The sequence below is a fragment of the Camelus dromedarius genome, chromosome 18, assembly GCF_036321535.1.
Source record: "Camelus dromedarius isolate mCamDro1 chromosome 18, mCamDro1.pat, whole genome shotgun sequence".
In the NCBI taxonomy this organism is placed as follows: Eukaryota; Metazoa; Chordata; class Mammalia; order Artiodactyla; family Camelidae; genus Camelus; species Camelus dromedarius.
The window spans coordinates 22,872,289-22,893,476 of record NC_087453.1 but is presented as its reverse complement, the minus strand read 5'-3'; the positions used below and the strand labels follow the sequence as shown (position 1 = coordinate 22,893,476).

Here is a 21,188-nt window from a genome sequence, read left to right as displayed (position 1 = left end):
GAGCCCAGCCCGAAGCCAGCCCGGGGCGCCAGCCGCCTTGTTTTCTTTCTCATCCCTTCACTTTCTTGCCGCTCCTGCTCCTCTTTTCTCTTTCTCTCTGTCTTCCCCACCCCTCCTCTCTTTTTTCTGTCAAGCTACCTTTCTTTTCTTTTTTTCTCCTTTGTTGCCTGTATTTCTTCCACCTCTTTCTCCCTCCTCCCTCCCCTTTCTCTTCTTTCTCACCTTCCTTTTACCTTTTTCTTTCCTCCTGTTTTCCTTCTGTTCTTCACTGTGTCCCCCCCAACCCCTCCACACACACTGATAGACACCAACTCCTGTGCACGCTCCCCACCACCGCCCGTCCCGTGGCTCTCTCTGTCTCCTCCTTAAAGAAAGCAAACATCTTTTTTTCTAGGCCTTTTTCTGACCCCGCCCTGATCCCATCTTGACAGAGAAGGTGTTTCTAAGAGCAGGGCCCAGGCCACAGCCCAGGCAGGCTTGTCCTAAGAGCCCTGCTTCTGCTCCTGGGGGGACCCCAGACCCGGAGCTGTGGGTGCCTCCTGCTCTGGCCAATCCCTGGAGACATGTCCACAGCCCTCAGCCACCAGGTCCCATAGGGACCCCCTGGAAGAGGCTCCGAGAGCCTCCTGATGCCCAGAGACTTTTCCCCAGCTGGCGTGGAGGAGCTGTCGTGGGGCCTCTGGCTGGACAGCCAGCCCCATGCCTGCCTGGACAGCCAGCCCCATGCCTGCCTGCGGCGCAGAGTCCACCCTCCCGGAAGCTGCCTGCTGCCCCCTCAGCACCCACCCTCTCACAGTTCCCCGACCCCTGCTTCCTGAGCCCATGGTACACCCATGTCCTATGGGGACCCAAGCACTGTACCAGGTGGGGCTGTCATCCCTGGGGGAATTGGGAGCTCATCCTAGAAGAGGCCATGGATGCTGGAAGAGCTTTGAGATGATCTAAGCCACTCCATTCCCCCAGCCAGGCCCCTCCTGCCCATTGTCCCTCTGGGAAAACAGGCCTGAGAAGGGACTTGCCTAAGGTCACAGCAGGAACCCAAGTGCTGTGCTTTCTGCCTTTGGGTGGCACTGCTCAGCACACCCATATCTAAGAGGAGATTTTGGGGGCCTTTGGGGAGGTGAGAAAGGAAGTGGTTGGGTCAGGAGCAGGGGAGGAGTCCCCCCACTTACCCACAGCACTGACCCCTGAGCACATGGACTCACCGGGACACCCGCCCGCCCGCCCCCCCCCCCCCAGCAGGAAGAGCAGTCTCTCCCTGCCTGTCACTCCACCATCAAGGTACCCCTGCTTCCTTTGCTCGCCTGACTCCCCAGGAAGCAATGTTCCTGATTTGCGTTAGCATCCCCTGCAGCCACAGCCAGGAGCAGGAAGAGTCTGAGACCCCAGGGGTCCAGGGTGGCCCGGGGAAGGGGGTGTCACCAGGCTGGAGGACAGGCTAAAGGTGATGAAATAGCATGTCCTCACCCAAGACAGTGCCCACTCTCTGGCCTCCCTCTGCCTGGAACATGAGGATCCCGCAGCACTGCTTCCCAAGAGGATCTTGGGGGGCCTACCCTCCAAGGCCCACCTCACTCTCACCCGCCCTCACCTCCCAGAGGACAGCTAGCGCCTCTCGCCAGGCCAGGCCAGGCCACCAGCTTCCCTTCTGCAAGTTTGTGCCTCTGATGTGCTCTATTGTTTCAAGACACCCCCCCCTTTTTTTAATAAAGAGAAAAGAAAAAAGAAACTCACAAATGCTTCTTGGGCATCAGGCGGGTGTTACAAAACCACAAGGCTGATGAGTTTGAAGTAGCCGAATCTAAACCACACGGAGTGGTTTTTGCTGGAATGCCTGGGGCCCAGAGGACTAGCATGTGGCAGGGGCTCAGCAGTGAGGGCAGGGAAGAGGTGAGAGTGAGACTTGGGACCTCAGACCCTCCAGGCCCCTTGAAAGAAGGAAGCTTGCCTGGAGGCAGAAGAGAGCAACGCTGTGATCCCCCCACTCCTGTGCCTCTTGAGATCCCAGAAGTGAACCCCAGGAACCCTCCTGTGCTCTGTATGACATGTCTGAGTGGCCAGGGACACCTAGGAGGTGTGACAATCCCACGGAGCCATCTAAACACCCTGGGGTGCTGGTGAGAGGGGTCTCAGCACTGGGAGGCACAGGTTCAAGTCCCAGCCCATCTTCAGCAGTCTGTGGGGTCAAGACCAAACCATTTCCTCTTTCTGGACCTCCATTCCCCCATTTGATGGATGAAGAGGTGGCCTGACTGAATTAAATCCATTGCCCAAAACCTGGATGGCCCAACAGCATCCTCTGGGTGCTTCTTAAAAATTCAGATTTCAGGGCCCCACCCAGACTTACTAATTGTTAACAAATTTAGGAGTAGACAATGAGAGCAAACATTCATTCCAAGATGAGATGGAAGGAGAAGTTGGCTCTCCAATGACCAGTCCCAGAGCACTGGGGTCTAAATTTCAGGGGGCTGCAGATCTGATTCTGACCTCAAGGCTCAACAGTCTGAATCTACAGAGTTTATATTCTATACAGGGTTTTCTGATAGGATTCAAATTCTAGGATGCTGAATGTTCCAAATTCCACGATTCTAAGAGACCAAGATAGGAGTGGAAAGTTCTAGTCTTGCAATCCCCTGGCCGTGTTCTTCCCCTCAGAGGGTCTGGTCCTCTGTTCTCAACTGGGGGCTTTGGTCAAGGTTGTTTTTTTGTTTTGTTTTGTTTTTGAAATTTTTTCAAATTAGGAGATAAAGTTTCTTCAGGGCCTAAACCCTGCCTATAACCTTTGGATCTCCGACATTTCTCTGTTCTCAGCTCCTAATCTCTACCAACCCAGCCTCTCCCACATTCCCCTGGGGATTTAGGCCCCTTAATGGGAAGAAGACCCTCCCAGGTAACCAGATCTTACAGATTAAGCTCAGAGAGAAGCTCAGAAACTGGCCAGGGTCACCCCGCAAAAGCAGAGCACAGGGGGAGGTTCCACTGGGATGCTGTTCCAGTGGGAGAGAATAACCGCTTAGCCCAAGTTTAGGAGCTCCTGCCTGACCCCTCCAGCACCATACTCCAGCTAGGCCCCCTAAGGCCCTCTCCCCAGGAGGACTCTCAGTTGGCCTGGGCTCGCTCTGCGCCTGCCTGACCCTGTACGACAATGCCTGTCATACCCACATTCTATCACTAGAGGGCGCCACCCAACCAGGAACAGGCTTGTATCTGAGGAATAACAGTTGTGACGGTGGCTTTGGCTGAGAGGCATTCACAGCAGCACAAAGAAGGTCATACCTCAGAGGTCTAGGGCCCAGGCCCTTTTTTGCTCAGAGGGGAAATCGACTCAAGGGGGGACCCCAGGCCAACATCCCACAACCCGTCTCCATAACGGTGGCAGTTCTGGTCCTCCTGCGAAAATGTGCGGGGCCCTCACCCCCCACTCCTGGAGCGGGCTACGTGTCTCCAGTTCCACTTAGATGAAAACCATCGTGTATGGCCCTTGTGATGCAGGAAATTTGCATTCTTATCATAACAAAATAATAGTAATTATGATAATGATGACTAACAATAAGACTGTCTTACCAGTACTGAGCACCTACTATGTGCCACACACTGCTGAGTGCTTTAGGGGCAATATCTCATTTTCTTTGCTCCTCAGTGGAGATGGTAATGACCCCCATTTTTCTGACTGCCTCCTATCTGGGCCCATTTTCACATCCTTTCTCTCCTGCCACTTTCACAGCAACCCTGCAAGCCGCTGACTTGTAGAAGAGCAAACTGAAGCTCAGGTTAAAGTCATTCAAAATTCATTGATTTCAGCTCTTCATTCATCCATTCACTAAATATGCCTGCTGTGTGCCTGGGACTATGCTGGCTGCTGGTGACAAGGGACCCAGTCTTGTGGACAAGTACAGACAAGGGTGTGATAAGGACCCCTCCCACACACAGGGTACAGGATTTAGGAGGAGGGGCAGCAAATCCGCCTACAGCCTATGGGGACCAAGGAGCTCCACTCCCAGGGCCAAAGAGCCAGGCTGGGAAGTGATGAATGAGGAGGTGCTAACGAGATGGGTGGGGTGGGTCCCGGCTCGAGGAAACAGCAAGTGCAGAGAGGCCTGGAGAGGAAGCTGCTCATGAGGGTACCAAGCCCAGAATTTCTAAGCCTCCCAGACTGTCAGACCCTAAACATAGGAATGCAGCCCTGGGTCTGCTGGCTTCCCGTCCTGTCCTCCATGACTCCCAGCCTCACCCACAGAAGTGCTTTTCCATTCAACCTGACATCCATGAGGCGAAATAGATTATCCAGCCAGACCTGCCACTAAAGAAGCCATCTCTGGAATGAGTCCTCCAGTCCTGGCCTTTCCAGTCCCAGCTGTAGAGTCTTCCTGGCCAAGGCCACAGTAGAGTTAAGCTGGCCCCATGCTGCCCTGCCTGGACTCCTGATCCTCAGAACTCAATAATAAAATAATAAAATAAGGTTGGGCAGGTTTTCATAGCAATAAACAAAAACAGAGGTCAGTGCACCTTTCCTAGGGTGGAGGGGCAGACAGCAAGGCCCCAAATCTCATTTCTACCTTTGACCAGCTATGCGCCCTTAGGCAAGATCCTGTACCTCCCTCTGTGCCTCAGTTTCCCCATCTGTAAAAAGGGAAAATAAGAGATCCCTCCTGTTGTTACTGTGAGGTTTAAACAAGTTAATATATGAGCAAGGATTGTATACACAGTAAGTGCTCAATAAAAGTTTTAAATTACATATATTTCCTGTATTTATTCAACAAATATTTCTTACACAGTAAGTCTGAGCCAGGAACTGGGCTAGACACTTAACATTAAAAACTTCATCCTCCCTAGAGCCCTCTGAAGTAGATTTGTTATTCCTGTTTTTACAGACAAGGAATCTGAGGCTCAGAAAATAAGTCACTGAATGGGAATTCAAAATTTTGCCCTCAACCAGGCAGGCGCTTCTGGCACATGCACGCATGAAGGCACACCTGACTCAGCATTGCTCCCTCACAGAAAAAATATTCACCCACAATAGGAATTCCAAAAAGGTCTTACACACACTGAAAAAGGTGGTCAACCTGAGTCTCATTAAATGACAACAAAATCACACAGAGCTACTATTTTTCACCTATCTGATTGGCAAAGAGCCAGAATTCCAAACCACAGGGCCTTGGCTAGGCTGTGGGTGGCCCTCTGGTGCTGTCCCCTACCTTCCTCAGGGGAGGACACGGCCTAGCCTCTACAGAAGGCAAGCTGACGACATCTATCAAAGTTACAGTGCATGTGTCCCCTAACCTAGCAACCCATTTCTAGGGATTTATCCTCTAATTAGCCTGGCTCACGTGCAAAGTGACAAGTGTACAGGGTACACGGCTCTTCCCTGTATATACTGTACTCCCATAGCTCGCAGGGACCTCCACGGAGCTGAGAAATCTCAGGAAGCGGGTGGCGAACTGATGTGGAGCAATCCCGAGGTGCACTGTTACGTGGGAACAGCCAGCAGCACCACGGTGTGCAAGTGCATGGGGGGTGGGGTTCAAGTGCATGGAGGATGGGGTTCAAGTGCATGGAAGGGAGACTTGCTTTCTCTTTTGTTCCTTTGGACTTTTCAGACAATATATATACATGACCAAATCAGGGATACATGACCAAATCCAAAAATTAAAAAGGAAATACATTGGAGACATTTTTCAAACAGGTCTTTAAATACCCTTGATAAAGATTCAAATGGCTTTGGACATAAATTCCAAAATAAAGCGTTTTTCAGAGAGTGTCTTGGAGACATGTCCTTGAGCTCAGGGAGGGAGGACCCATCTTTTACTTCCAAGTGTGGGCGCCCCAGCCACCTGCCAAAGAGCGAGGGGCCAGCTTTTGAAGTGAGTCCCCGCACGCCATCCCAAGACAAGCTTCTCTTTGTTCCTGCAGGTTCCGTTTCCACTCCTTGCGCAAACTTGGTGTGAAATTCTGCTGAGGCTTCGTTCAGACGCCAGGATTCAGGGGTAAATTGTGCCTGCGCTCACCGGGTTCCCTGATCCACTCCGAAGTGGGAATGATAGAACATACCAGCAAGTCACGCAGACGCGGGTGCACATCCCAGCTCCGCGCCCAACAAGCTGCATCACCTTGGGTGTGTGACTTTGCCCCCGAGCCTCCCTTTCCGCTGCTGCAAATAAAGCCAAAAGCAATAACACTGATTTCCAGGGTGGTGGAGAATGAAACGATATCAGGTGTGTAAAGCCCTGGCCAATACTATCTATCCTTCAGCATACACGCCCCTCCTCCAGGAAGCCTGCCTTGATCTACCTCTTCCCCAATCGAAAGTCTCCTTCCTCTTGTGACTGTATTCTCCTCCCCTCCTTCCATACCCTGGGAGGGGCCTGAGTCCTATAACTGTCTTGGCCACAAGAGGGCAGCACTGCCCAGGGAGCCAGAGGTGCAAGGCCCCACATCCAGGGCGGGTGTCTGGAGGTAACTTGGGCTCAATCTACAAAGCTGACGGTGTGTTAGCACTGCGCTGAGTACCCTGCCCACTTTAGCTCCTTAGAGGAAGGCGATGCTATGGCCGCCCTTCCATCATGCCTATTTTATCTTCTTTTTCTTTCTTTTTTTTTTTTACAATGTGTGTGCCAAGAAATTTGAGTTAATCATTATGTTTCTGCAAACCCCACTCTTGCTTTATTTAATTTAGTTTCCTTCTTGATACTCCCGCCCTTCCTCTTCCCCTCCCACCCAGGCAGTCACTCTCAGGAGTCTAGTCTGTGTCCTGGGTTATGGTGATCCTGTGAACCAAGCTGGGATGTTTTGTGGGCTTGTGTGGTTTTTTATTTACAGAAATGGCCTCATGCTACAGATTTCCTAACTCTTTTTCCCCCTCATTCACCTGGTCACATGGCCCCTGCTCCCCTGTGGCTCACTCACCCTGGCATCAGACATGGGTTCTCGTTGACTGTTCCCTTCCTGACACCTCATCACAGGAGAGTGGCCCATCGCCTCCTAGGGTCCCCTCCTGGGCCAGTGGGAGAATCTCTCTGGGCTTTACACACAGGAGGAGGGTGGCTGGGTCACTCCTGCTTGCTATCCCTAGGTGCTGCACCAGTTCAAATGCCAGCAGAGCACAGAATTCCCATCTCCCACACCTTTGCTAACACTTGATCATTCCTACTTCCTAATTTTTGCCGGTCCAGTGGGTGTTGGTAGAGAGGGCGTGCCTCTTCACTGTTTAACCTGCATTTTTTTGATGACTGCTAAGGTTTACGAGCATCTATTCACACGCTTGTTTGCTACATTCTCCGCCATTTTACAGGTGATACAATTGAGGCTCAGGTCCCCATGTAGTAGAAGATGGAGCCCTACCCTTGGGCCACCTCTCTAACAAGGGCAATAATGCATCCATCACTCATTCAGTCAATGAATATTTGCTGGTTCCTTCATGATCTTGGGGGACTGTGGTGGGAGGTAATGGCTAGGTTAACCCAACAACAGGCAAGGGGAGCAGTGGCGAGGACCGAGGAGCCTGCCCAAAGTGGGGGTGGGGGTGGTCCTCACTGCTGGATGGGCCGGGACAGGTGGAAGGGCAGCAGGAGGGATCTGGGGATGGCCAACCTGCTCACTGACATTGACAAACACAGAGGAGGCAGTGGGAGGCCAGGAGCCCCTGGGAATGAAGAACAATATTCATCCCTTGCTGGAATTTATTATTGTCAAAAGTATTTCTGATAAAAAAACAAATTTCCTGCCTTTGTGTTTTGACAAACAGATATTCATGCAACCACCACCACAGTCGTGATCTAGAACAGTTCCATCACCCCCAGAAAGTTCTTTCCTGCCCCTTTTCAGTTAATCTCCTCCCCCCTCACCCCACAGCCCCGGCAACACTAACCGGCTGTTCTCTCTCCATATGGTTTGCCTTTTCCAGAAGGTCATGGACGTGGAATCATACAGTACGTTGCTTTTTGAGTCTGGCTTCTTTCACTCCACATCTTGCCTTTGAGATTCATCCGTATTTTTGCTTGTATCAATAGTGCATTCCTTTTTGTGGGCCAAGTAGTATTCTATTATTTATCCGTTCACCTGCTGGAGGACAATTGTTTCCAGTTTTTAGTGATTATTCAAAAAGCTGCTATCAACATTTGTGTATGTTTTTTCACAATTTTAATTTCTCTTGGGTAGACATCTGGGAGTGGGATTGCCGGGTCATATGGTAAGTGCAGATTTAATTTTATAAGAAATTGCCAAATTGTTTTCCCAAGTTCCAGCTGCTGTAGGCGCTCACCAGCACTTGGCATCAGCAGTGTTTTCATACCGATGCTAATAGGTGCCTATCGGTATCTCACTGTGGTTTTCGTTTGCATTTCCCTGATGGCTGATAATGTTCAGTATCTTTTCATACGCTTACTTGCCATCAATATCTTTGTTTTGGTGGAGTATCCTTTAAAATCTTTGGCCTAGTTTTTATTGCATTATTTGTTCTCTTATTATTGAGTTATGCAAACACTTTATGTATATTCTGGATATAAGTCTTCTATCAGATGTAACTTTTACAAATATTTTCTCCCAATCCATAACTTGTCTTCATTTTCGTAAAATTTCTATTAGAAGAGAAGAAGTTTTTAACTTCAATTAAGTCAAACTTATCATTTTTTTTCTTTTCTGATTCATACTTTTTGTGTCTTGTCTGAAAAATCTTTGCCTAACCCCAGATAACAAAGATTTTTCTCCTACTTTTTGTTTGGATGTTTTATGGGTTTAGGTTTCACATTTAGATCTATGGCCCATTTCAAGTTCATTGTTGTGTCTGCTGCAAGGTAGAGGATAAAATAAAATTTGTTTACATGTGGATATAGAATGCAATTTTACTTCTAGGAAAATATCCTACTTATATCCTTCCACAAATGTCTAAAATGGATATTCATTGCCATTGCAAGCTTGATTGAAAAAGTAAAACATTGGTGCCCATCACTTGAAGACTGGTTAAGTCCACATTGACACATCCATGCACTGAAAACAGTACACAGACACAGGGCTGGCACTGTACAGCTGTAGTGGTTGTGCACTGCTGGGATCCATTCTGATTTGTCAGTGTCTGTGCGGAAGAGTTGTGAGTTGTTTTGAAGCTCACCCTGGTCAGGCATCAAAAGGAATGAGGTGATCTTCCTGGAGACATGTAGAAAGACCTCTAAAGGGTGTTATCAATAACAGAAGAACAGTACAGAGTAGTGTGTAAAGTCTGCCGTCACTGGGTAAAAAAATTCCTCTGTATTTCCTTATGTGTGCAAAAAATATCTCTGGCAGATTCAGAAGAAATTGGTGATGGGGTTGCTTTGGGGAAGGAGGGTCTCTGGGTGTCTGGAGGTTGAGGTGGGAGAGAAACATCTTTCACTATGTCCACTTCCTTTTGTACCTTTGAAATTTTGTATTCTGGATATGAATACATTCAGAAACTAAATATGAATAGAAAATAAAAACCAAACACAAAAGGCCTCCTTCTCCAGGGGTGCCTGGTCTGGAAGATTTTGCCCCAGATGCACAGCCCTCCACAGTTTGGGAAAACCTCTCATGCTTCTCCTTAGGATTCCCGGCACACAACAGCTCTGCCAGGCCAGTGATGGAGAATGCCTGTTTCTCAGAGGGAGAAACTGAGGCTCTGAGCAGGACCAACTTTCTTAAGGTCACCTAGCCCAAACCAAGGTACCTTGTCAGGTATCTACCAGGACCAGAGGGGCTGAGAGCCAGGGAAGAGGTCCGCAGTCTTGCCCCGCAGGGACCCAGAACGAGTCACTTAAGGTACTGCTGAGAGCAGAGCCCATCTGGAAGCTATCGCCACCCCCCACCCCGGGCAGCAGACGGGGAGTGGGCGGGGCCCCAACTCTGTGCATCTGTTCCTCATCAAGGCTCGTGCCCTGGACTGGGCTCCAGCCCTGGAAATCCCATTTCCCAGCAGGGGTGGGCCACCCTCACACCAGCTACCCTCCCCACTGGGACCTGAAATAGGGTCCTGAGAGCAGCAAGAGGTGAGTATCCAGTTTGGGGCTACATGTCCCTTTACCTCTCAGAGCTTCATGTTCCCCTAGTTGTAAGGATGAAATAAACCAGTTCGTACACACTGTACTATAGGTGCCCAAGTAATACATCAGCAGCTAATGGGCCCAGCACTGATTTAAGCACCAAGTATGTACTGACTCATCCACAACAATCATCTGAACTAGATGCTCCTGTGAGCTTGGCCTTTCTGATGACCTAGCTGAGGCTCAGAGATGTTGAATAACTCACCCAAAGTAACACAGCCAGCAAGGGGCATAGCTAGGATTCAAATCATGGGCCATCTGACTTCAGAACCCAACTCTAAACTGCTCCCTACACTACTTATGGGGACCCAAACCTCTTCCCCACTGGCCCCCAATTCCTGTGGGTGCCTGTAATGGTGTCCCCTGAGATGCAGACAAACACTGGTCTCAGCTGGTGTCGGCTGGCATCAACAGCATGGCCATGAGAGGATGTCGACCTCCAGTCACCTTGAAGGGAACAAGAAAACAAGAGAGGCAGGACGCTGGGGACTGCCAGGGTGGAGGAGAAGGGGCAACAGGCACCTACTGGCACGGGCTAGGGGAGTGAGTGTGCAAGTCTGGAGCGGCCTGCTGGGGAGATGGGATTTGATGGTAACCCCCACATAAAGAGCATGTCAGCCTTGAATCCAGCAGTCTGCTTTAGAGAAATGATGCCCACGCGGATAAAGAGTCACGAATGAAAGCTTACCCTGTGGCCCCGTCACAAGTAGAAAGAACTGGGCTGCAGCCCGGAGGTCCACCAGGGGCACTGGCCCCACTGACGGTGGCCCAGCCACACTGCGGCAACTACGCAGTAATGGCAAAGCCTGACGCAGGGCTCCTGCGCTGACGGGGCTCCGTCCAGACCGGGCGCCGCCGGGAGAGCGATGTGCGTACAGAGCGCGTGGGGTCAGGAAGGCGGCCACGAGCAGACACAGACGGACGGGACACAATTTTAACTCTTTGCTTCACAGCCTCCTAGAACTTCTTTCACTGAATCGTTAATTGTTGTCGTAAAGGAGAGAGCAGCATGCAGCGCTGTGCCTAATCCACAGAGGGCGCTCGACCGAAATGGATGGAGGCATCCTGAGCCCCTGGGGGCTGCTGGTGCTGGGTTAGAGCTGTGAGAATACCATTGGCAGCCCGTCCCTGGGCTGTGGCCCCAAGTGCCTGGGTGAGGGCTGTTTCAATGGAGGTGGCCAGATGGCTGAGATGAGGGGACAGCAGGAGTCCGAGGGCTGAAATCTCCTGGAGGATTTACCAGTGCTTGCAGGGGGCCAGGCAGGCTCTAAGCATGAAATCTTCCATTTTCATCCCCCACTTGCAGATAGAGAAGCTGAAGCCCAGGAGGTGATGGATGAGCTGCCCACCTCACCCCTCCACTCACACCGCCCCCCCCACTCACAAATCCCCACTCACACCCCTATTCCACACGGCCTGAGCACTGAGCCAGGAGTCTAAAGCCCAGCTTGTAATCCACTCTGGCCTCTGCTCCCTCGTCCGTAAGCTCCTTCCAGTGTTGGATGAGGGCAGCCAGAAGCCGGTGGCTGCTCAGCCAAGAAGGCTGGGAGTGATCAGGGTCCAGCCTCATTTTTTTGGACAGAGGCGCCTTTTGCATTTTAATCATGCAGGGCATCGAGAGACCAGCCCAAAGTGCTGCTCTCCAGTGGGGCTGGGGCAGGACTCAGGGGAGAGAAGGAGCAGGGAAGGGGAGGGCAGGGTAGAAAGATAGGGCGGGAGCCAGGGTGGGGCAGGGAAGCATGAAGACTGTGGGGAACCGGGTCCCTGGGGCCCTGACTTAGACCAGGCTTCCCGGAGCAAGGAGCTGGGCTTTGGGCTCAACTTCACTTCCTCCCTGCTCCTTCCTGCTCCCTCCAGACTCTCAAAAAACCTGAGTAGTCATTTAGGCCTCAGGGATGATTCCTGGTCCTGACTTCTCCTCGGGGTGGAAAGGATCTTGGGTCCCTGCAGAATGGAGCTGGGCAAGGACAGCGGCAAGGCTGGAGCAGGGGAGGGGACCACCTGGCAGAGAGGAGGACGAGCCCTGTTCCCTACCCCAGCTCCAGGCAGCATCTGTGAGAGCTGGCAGAGGGCTGGAGGTACCGGCAACAACCAGACTGAAAGCTGGAAGGGGCCTCAGAAAGTATCTGCATTAATCATAATAGCAACAATGACAACAGCAATAGAATGGTAAAATAAGAGTAATTAATAATGGTCATTCCTGGCCGTCACTGAGCACCAGTCACTGTACATTTAATCCTCACCATAACCCCAGGGACCTGGCCATCTTCATGGCACAGATGAGGGAACTGAGGCACAGGGAGGTAGAATGACTTGCCCAAGGACGAAGTTTCCCACTGGGGAGCCATCCTTGCCCACCCCCAGCCTACGAGGTAAAGGTGGCCACTGGGCTGGCATATCCCATCCCTGAGGGCCGCCACAGTTGGTCCAGCAGTGGGAATGGGACCCCATCAGAGCCAACGTGATGCCTTCCTGGGATTTTATGGGGACTTGAGAGGTTGTAGCAGTCAGGAATGCTTTCAGCTACAAGTAACAGGGAATTTAATGCAGCGGCTAATACAATAGAGGCTTATTTTTCTCCCTTAGGAAGAAGTCTGAAGGTAGAAACTCAGCAACTTAGCAATGTCAAGGTTAATGCCATGATGAGTTTTTTTGGCCTCTCCCTCAAGGTTGCAGAATGGTCCGTGCTGCAAGCATCATGCTTATGTCTGTTGACTTGAAGTAAATAGACTGCCAGATATTTCTCCAGAAAAGATGAGTTTGTTCAGGATCAGCAGAGAATTGCAACTTGGGGTCTACAACGATGGCGAGCCACGTGCACGTTCCCACACAGCAAGGGAAGGAGCATGCTTTGATAGAGGGAGGAAGGAAGTTGGGAGGGCTCTAGTAAGAAAGAGTCCGTGGCTTTTTATTGGCTGAGTTCTTGCCAGGAGAGAAGAGGGGTCTTTCTTCTTCCTGTTGGGCTCTGCTATCACAGTACATGAGAGCTCCCCCTACTGGTCTCCCAATTCTATTTTGTTGAGATATGCTTGTTAATTTTTTACATATTTTAAAAAGTTGTTTTTAATTTTTTTGTGGAGGGAGGCAAGTGATTAGGTTTGTTTGTTTATTTAGTGGAGGTACTGGGGATTGAACCCAGGACCTTGAGCATGCTAGGCACACACTCTACCACTGAGCTATGCCCTCTACCCCTTGTTTATTTTTTACATGTTCAAGGCAAGAGAAAGTGAGGAAAGGCAGCTCCCTCATGAGTGACCATTCTGAATACCTTTTCATGTGCTTATTTGCCACCTGTATTTCTTTCACTGAGAATTTTTTCAAAACTTTGGCCCATATTTTTGGGGGATTGTGTGTTGTCTTATTCTTGAGTTTTGAGGTTTATTTATATACCCTGGATATAAATCATTCATCAGATGTATGTTTTGCAAATATTTTCTCCTAGTCTATGACTTGCCTTTTCATTTTAATTGTGTCTCAGAAGAATAAAAGCAATTAACTTTGGTGCTGTTCAATGTATCAGTCTTTCCTCTTATGATTCATGCTTTTATCATCCATAGAAATCTTGATTGACGTTGTTTTTTTAACTTAATACATCATAAATCTTTCCAACAATCTCACTTTGCAGAGCTCTTTGGTTTTCCATCCCATGAACTTGCTACGTTTTCCTATTTCCTTTCTGGAGGAGGAGTCATCCAGGTAGAGGGCCTCTAAACCCCCAAAGCTGGACCTGCGAGACCCCACACACATCTACCTACCCCATGTTTGGTCTCTACCCCAAGAGTCAACCAGCTCTGTGAGAAGCAGTCATTTTGTCCACAGTGCTTCCCCATTGCCTAGAGAGAAGTCCTGGGCACAGAGTAAATAAAATAAACAAGAAAATAAATAGTAAAAATGAGTGAATGAATATTGTACATGGAGGACGGAGCAATATACCTGAAAGTCTCACTAATAGACACAGTGATGACTGTAAGAGGGAGCCCTCACTGACTACTGCATTAGCCAGGGTGAGTCAGTGTGCACTAGATTCCTGAGGCCACCATAACAAAGTACAGCAAACTAGGTGGCTTTAAACAACAGAAATTGATTCTCTTACAGCTCAGGAAGCCAAAAATCAAAATGTCAGTGAGGCCATGTTCCCTCGGAGACTCTGGGTAGATCTTTCCTTGCCTCTGGTCTCTGGTGATTGCCATCAACTCTTGGAGTTCCTCAGCTACATTACTCCAATCTCTGCTTCCACCTTCACTGGGTATTCTGCCCTTATATTGAAATTGAGCAGGACCCTGCAGGGTGTTCCCAGCTACAAAAGCCCCTCTGTGTCCCCCATTTCTTGTTTGTAGGGGAAAAAAAAAAAGCTTTAGTCTCCTAGGCCTTCCCTGAGATCCAAAGAACAGACTCAACTGTTACTAATTAGGGAGGTAAAGGAAAGCAGAAACAAAGGGAAAGTAGTCAAGCAAGAAAGGTAATGCTAGCTTACACAATAGTTCAGCAATAAAAGAGTCCTAGTTCCTCCTCAAGGGCTACAAGTAACAATCAGAAGACCCCACACCCAGATGGAGGATGGTGACTACATGCCGACCACAAGCACGAGACCCCAGGTTGGTTGGAACCAGAAGATTGATGATTAAGATTCCCAAACATCATCCTGTTACTTCACCATTAACCAATCAGAAGAAAGTCCATGAGCTGCAGCCTCACCCTAAATGTCTTTAAAAATTCTTCCCTGAAAGCCATTGAGAGGTTCGGGTCTTTTGAGCATGATCTGCCCATTCTCCTTGCTTGGCACCCTGCAATAAACACTGTACTTTTCTTCACCACAGCCCAGTCAAGTGACTGTCTTTGCTCCCTGAAGGTGAGCAAACCTGAGTTCTGTTTGGTAACAGTATCTTCACATCATCTTCCTATAAGGACAGCAGGCACATTGGATTAAAGGCCCACCCTACTCCAGTATGACCTCATCTTAACTAGTTACATCTGCAATAACCCTTTTTTCAAATAAGGTCACATTCTGAGGTACCAGTGGGGTTAGGACTTCAACATATATTTTGAGGGATACAGTTCAGCCCCAAATTGTTAGGTTATGCTTCCATAACAAACAACAAAGCCCAGTACAACAAAGATTTTTTTTTCTTTCTAGTGTTTCTTGTCCCTAATGAGGATCATCAGGGAAGCTCATGGAAACCTCACTGGGACCAAGAATTTTGAGCATTTGATGCTGCTGCTGTCTTAACACAAGGCTTCCAGTTCTCTGCAGTAAGGGAAAGAAGCACAGAGAATCACACAATGGTTCTTAAAAGTTTCGTCATACTCGGTGGTCAAAGCAAGTCATGTGGCCATGCCCAACTTCAAGAAGGAGTGTTCTGGAAGGAGAGGAGACCTGGGACTGTAGCGGTAGGGGTGTTCACTTAAGTGAACGGTAAAGACTTAATCTCTGACACTTGCCTTTACATTTAAATATTGATACCTCCCCCACCCCCGAAAACCTGGAAGGATGAGTAAGTTTGGATAAAGAGGCACAGCAGGTAGAACCAAGGAGAAATGAGAAAAGCCTCATGTCTGACACCACCAGGACATGAAAGAGGACCTGCTGAGTACTGAGACCTCGCTGGGTGATCCTGACATGTGCCATCTCATTCAGTCCTCACAATGACTTTGAGGGATAGATAGCCCCTATTTTACTGAGGAGGAAACCAAGACTCAGCAATTTGCCCAAGATACACAGCCTGTAACCAGCTGAGCAAAGGAAAGGCCTGACTGAGCTGTATCAGATCTTACTAGTTAACAAACCATTCCCAAATTCAGTGGCTTAACACAGCAAACATTTACTATTTCCTGCCTTTCTGTGGGTCAACTGGACAATTCTTCTGATCTGGGCTGTGTGGTCTACGATGACTTCAGTTGGCCTAGGTGATCAAAAATGGCCTTATTCACTGTCTGGGGGTTGGTTCAACGCCAGCTGAGGTGACAGGACAACTTGACCACGTGTCTCTTGTCATCCAGCAGGCTAACTGGGGCTTGCTCACATGGTGGTCCTAGGGTCCCAGGCCCAGGGCACAGCCCCTTTCAAGCTTCAGGACCCTCACATTTGACAGGACCCAATTGGCCAAAGCAAGACACATGGCCAAAGCCAGCTTTGAGGGGTACAGACTTCACCTCTTAATGGGAGGAGCTATGAAGTCATAGTGCAAAGACGCATGCTTACAGGGGCAGGGATGCATGGTCAGTGTTGCAGTCTACCACAAAATAGAGCCCCGTGTCCAATGACAGAGACTGAATTAAGAAAACTGGCTGCTTCAGTGGGGGTTTATGCCACCATTAGACATGTGCTACAGATTCTTCTACAGAAAAATCTTCTGCTATGGAAGGCGCTTCATAAGACACAGAGGGTTAAGTAGGAAAAGCAGGCTATAAAATCACATGTACCATGTCACAACCGTGGGATTGCCACAAAAGTAAAGCCTGGCAATCCCAAAGGGTGACAGGAGCGCGGAGAGATGGAAACTCTCATGCTTGCTGGTGGGAGGTAACTCGGTGAAGCCACTTGGAAGCACAAATTGTAAATCTTCTCAGGCTGGCAACATGTATACTCCACATCCCAGGAGGAGGACTCTTCCACTAATATTCTAGAGAAATTCTTGCCCAGGGGCACCAGGATTAGTGTATAAGACAGCCACAGAAGCCTCTTTAAGAACTACAGACGAATTGAATCAACCCAAATGTCCACCCGCGGAGGCTGAATAAATAAAGAATAGTGTAATTATATGTTGCAATGATGCACAGCAGTGAAAAGAAAATGACCCAGGTCACAGGAGCTATATATGTAATTTGTACAGATCTGGAAAACATGGTGTGCACACAGGACATGGTTTACAGCTTAAGAGCATATATTTAAGTTTTAAAAATACAAAAATAGTCTACGCCACTTATGGCTATATACATATGGATCTGTGGGCAGGGAGGAGGAGAAAACTAGCCTGGGGAGGAGGAGGTAAGGGATGCCAACTTGACCTGTAATAGTATTTCATTTCATTAAAAAAAAAAAAAGGGAAAATTTGCATAATGTTGACAGATGCCCGTTTGACATGATGAGTATATGGGATTGTTTTAAATTATCCTGTACATCTTATAAATTTCTTTTTCCAAGAAAGAAATTCAACAAAAGTAAACCAAAATTAAAAATGGCTTAGAAAATGTTTCTTTGGGATTTCTTGGGGGTTTTTTGTTTTTTGGTTTTTGTTTTTTTTTTGCTAGAAAACCACTCGAAAATATATGCGTTTATATGTAGAGAGAAATGATTGGGGGAAAAATACTCCAAAATGTTAGCTGCCGTTTTTGCCTATTGCTGGTGAGAGCACAGGCAACTCGTACTTTTTCCCTCTTGCTAATATGTATTTTCTGACTTCTCTATGAGGGACATGCTGTGCTTGTTTAATAAAAACAAACAAAATACAGAGGGGCCTGTTGGTTCTCTGGGTCACAGGCTCCCCAGGGCCTCCGGTGGGGTGCCAGGTTCCAAAATAGATCTGCCCTCCGACCTGGCAGGCTCACTCTGCACGTCCCGGAGTGAGTGCCAGGCGTGCGCTCGGAGGCAGCGGGGCTCCCCGGGCCTGAGAAAGCGCGGGCGTGGCCGGTGGCCCGGACCTAGCAGCACAGCCAAGAGGGTGCATGTCCTCCACTCCGGTCCCCTTGACCTGTGGGGCAGCAGAGCCCGGACACTGCAGTTGTTCAGAGGGGAAACCGAGGCCAGGGTGTACACTGAGGGAGAGAAAGACAAGTGTCACTAACAGCAGGGGCTGCTGTGTCTGGGGCCCGTCTGGCTGGGGCTGGACTGGACGCTGACATGCTGGGTGACTCTGGACAAACCCCAGAGTGTTTCTGGGCCAATTTCTCCAGCAGCCCTGATAGAAATAATCCCACTTCCTGCTGCACCTTTAGCGCTCAGAAGGTCCAAAGGACATTTTCATGCAAAGAGATGCTGGATATCTTTCCCATAATAGCAGTGGTAGTAATAACAGCCACTAACTCTTAAGCCCTCATGGGCTAAATACTTAAATGGCATTTTCTCATCCTGCCCTTCTGTGGCAGATTATGTTTTCCAAAAATGGCCACAACATCTCCCATCCCACATGCTCTTCCAAAACCTTGCCACTCTCCATTAAGAGGTAGTTTGTTCCCGCACCCCCACCCCCTTGAACTTGGATAGGACTTTGTGCCTGCCTCTATGAATAGAATGGAGAAGCAATGATAGCCTTTTGTGATTCACGAGGCGAGGTCACAAAATGTCCTAAGCCTTCTGCCTGATTCTCTTGAGATGCGCACCCTTGATGTCCAGCCACTACTCTGTGAGGAGCCCCTCTCCTGTGGGGAAGCCATACACAGTCGTCTAGGCTGACAGCCCCAGCTGAGGGCTCGGATGTGAGAATGGATGAGTTTCCAGGTGATGGAAAGTCTTCCAGGCTCTAGCCTTCAAGCTGCCCCAGCTGATGTCAAATGGAGTTGCACTGAACCGTCCCCACTAAACCTGGCCAAAATTGCATGTTTATGAATACAACAGGTGTTGTCATTGCTTTGATACTAAGCGTTGGGGTGCTTTATTACACAGCACTGGTAACTAGAAGTCCCCTCCCCCTCACAACATCTTCCTGATGAGTGACTGTTCTCTCATTTTATAGATGAGGAAACCAAGACTCACCTGCTATAATGGAATCAAGATTCAGTGCCAGGAGGAGGGGGCTCTAAAAATAGGTGTGGGTCACAGGGGTGACCTCAAAACCCAGCCCGGGGCCCATCTGAGCCATCAACTGTGTTGTGGCTCTGGGTTTGGGTGGCGGGAAGCAGAGGCAGAGAACAGCTGACAGACTGCTGTCTTAAGTGGAAAGTCTCACAGGGACACCATGATTTCTGCTGCACAAGATTGGCCCATGGGGCTCCCAGGGACTAGGACAGACCATCCCCAGAATGGCTGGCAGCCCCAGACCTTCTGCCTGGACTCACCACGTGGCCATCAGCGGCCCCAGGAGATGCCAGGTCATGTCCTCAGGATGTGAAGAGCACAGAACAGGAGGCTTGGGGTGCTTCAAGCTGCCCGCTTGCAACACTCAGTTATCACCCTGGGTGTTGACATGGTGGAAGCTGAAAGGGGAGGAGGGCGGAGGAGGTGCCGGATGGTTGAGATTAGGCCAGGAGCGGCAGACTCAGACTTGTGACTCAATCCTCTTCTTTGGATCCAACGTTAGCAAGTGGCTTTACAATAATGGTCCTGTTTCCCCCGCTGTTTCCCGGGGCAGGAAGAGCCATACTTCCAGGAAAATCGAATCCAGGGTGTGACCTGGGGCAAGTCACCTCCCTCTCTGGGTATGTTTCCTCAAGAGCTAAATGCGAAGTGAGGATGAGGCATCCCTGGTTATGCCAAGACTCTACTGGCTGAGGGCAGGGCAGGGAGAAGGGGGAGCTGGTTCACTTGGTGAGAGGCCAGGTGAGAAGGCAGTGGGCAGGTGTTCTGCACCCATCAACATTCGTCTCCCTTCTGATCATTCTACCCCAGGTTTCCTTGACAACCACCCTACCCTTCCCTCAGTTCCTTTGGGTTCCATGAGATTGACCCCTCGGCATGTGGCCCAGGCTGACCAACCAGAGTAACTCATCTTCAGGCTATTGTAGTGGGTTCAAAATGTTCGCGTGACCCAAGCCAGACATTACCCAAGAGTTATCAGGAAAGCAGCACTCCACTTCTGGGGGGTTGCTAAGTTGATAGGTTAGGGCTGCTGTCACCAGTGGTAGAGGTGATGGTGGTGGGAACCGTCAGAGGATGAAGCTAACAGAGGAAAACAAAGATCTAGTGCTGGAGAAAAAGAAAAAAAAAAAAACAGATTCCTAATATCATTTGAGGATCTGGATCCAGCTATGAGTGAAGCCAGAGACCCCTACACTTTTCAGTTGCATTGGCCAGTAAGTTCTCCTTTTGCTCAAGACATCTGAGCAAAAAGCCAAACTCTCCAGATGGGTATAAGTATTTTCTCCCTGCTCGGACTCCATGGCAACGAAAGGCCAGCAAAGAGAAAATAAACTGGGAGTGGAGGGGTTGTTTTAAGTATTTGGAGGCAAGACATTAGAAATACCCCAAACAGAAACTTCCTGCTGCCCCGGCCCTGGGAAGGGTGATGTCCTTAGTCTCCACCTGGGGATGGCTGCCGAAGCCCCCACCCTATAGTGGAGAATATTCATTCAACAAACACTCTTGAGAATCTACTATGAAGATGACCTTTGGACAGACAACAGACACAGAAATGAAAAGTGTGGTCAGTGCCCTGAAAGGGTTTTCAGATTACAGGGGGATGAAGTCCTGCAAACAAGGTCTTATAATACGGGGTAAGTACTTTGATGGGGAACACACAGGAAGGGGACCTCAGGTTCTCAGAGGAAGAGGGACTGTTTCCACCCAAGGAGGGAGGAGGATGAGGAAGGCTTCCCGAGAAGGTGATGCCTAAGATGAGACCCAAAAGACAGGTAGAAGGGAGCCACTGAATAAAGGTGTGGAGGATTGTCCAAGCAGGTGTTACTACAAAAGCAAAGTCCCTGAGGCTGGAGTCAGCAGAGAGCGTGCTGGAAAGTAAAACCGATTCCTTGTCACAAGGTACCAAGTCCCAGGGAAAGAGCGATGAGGCTAGAGGCCAAATCCCGCAGGGAATGATGGACCATGTCAAGAGTTAGGAGTTTAAAATGGAAGAGTTCTAAGCAAAGGAGTCAGGAGCTGGGTTTGTGTTACAGAAAAATCATTGACTGCAGCATCAAAGATGGATTAACAGGAGTTCGGTTCTGAGATGCTGCTCTCCTCTCAAGAAGAGATGAAGACTGTAGGGTAAGACAGTGACAGTGAGGGGATGATGGCATCACTGGGCTGCCACTTACTGAGCATTTGGTATAAGCCAGGCTCAGTGCTAACCCTTCTTTACAGGGATTGGCTTTCTAATCTTTTGAACAGCCCTACTAGGTAATTGCTAGTATCAAGTATTTGACAGAAGAGGAAACTGAGGTACAGACAGGTTAAGCAAATTGGCCTAGGCTATACATCTGGGAGATGGGAAAGTCAGAATTCCAACGCAGGCAGGTTGGCTCCCGTATGCCCGGAATAGCAAGAAGGGC

The 21,188-nt window shown here is 49.3% G+C and overlaps 1 long non-coding RNA gene across 1 annotated transcript; it reads right to left on the bottom strand.

Moving 5' to 3' along the window:
- Positions 1–5,520: 5,520 nt before the first annotated feature.
- On the bottom strand, positions 5,521–10,940 carry LOC116151448 (uncharacterized). Its single transcript, XR_004130972.2, has 3 exons — positions 10,738–10,940; positions 7,865–8,058; positions 5,521–6,148 (listed from the first exon to the last, which is right to left on the bottom strand). It is a non-coding gene; the product is annotated as an uncharacterized LOC116151448 (long non-coding RNA).
- Between the last annotated feature and the right edge of the window lie 10,248 nt (positions 10,941–21,188).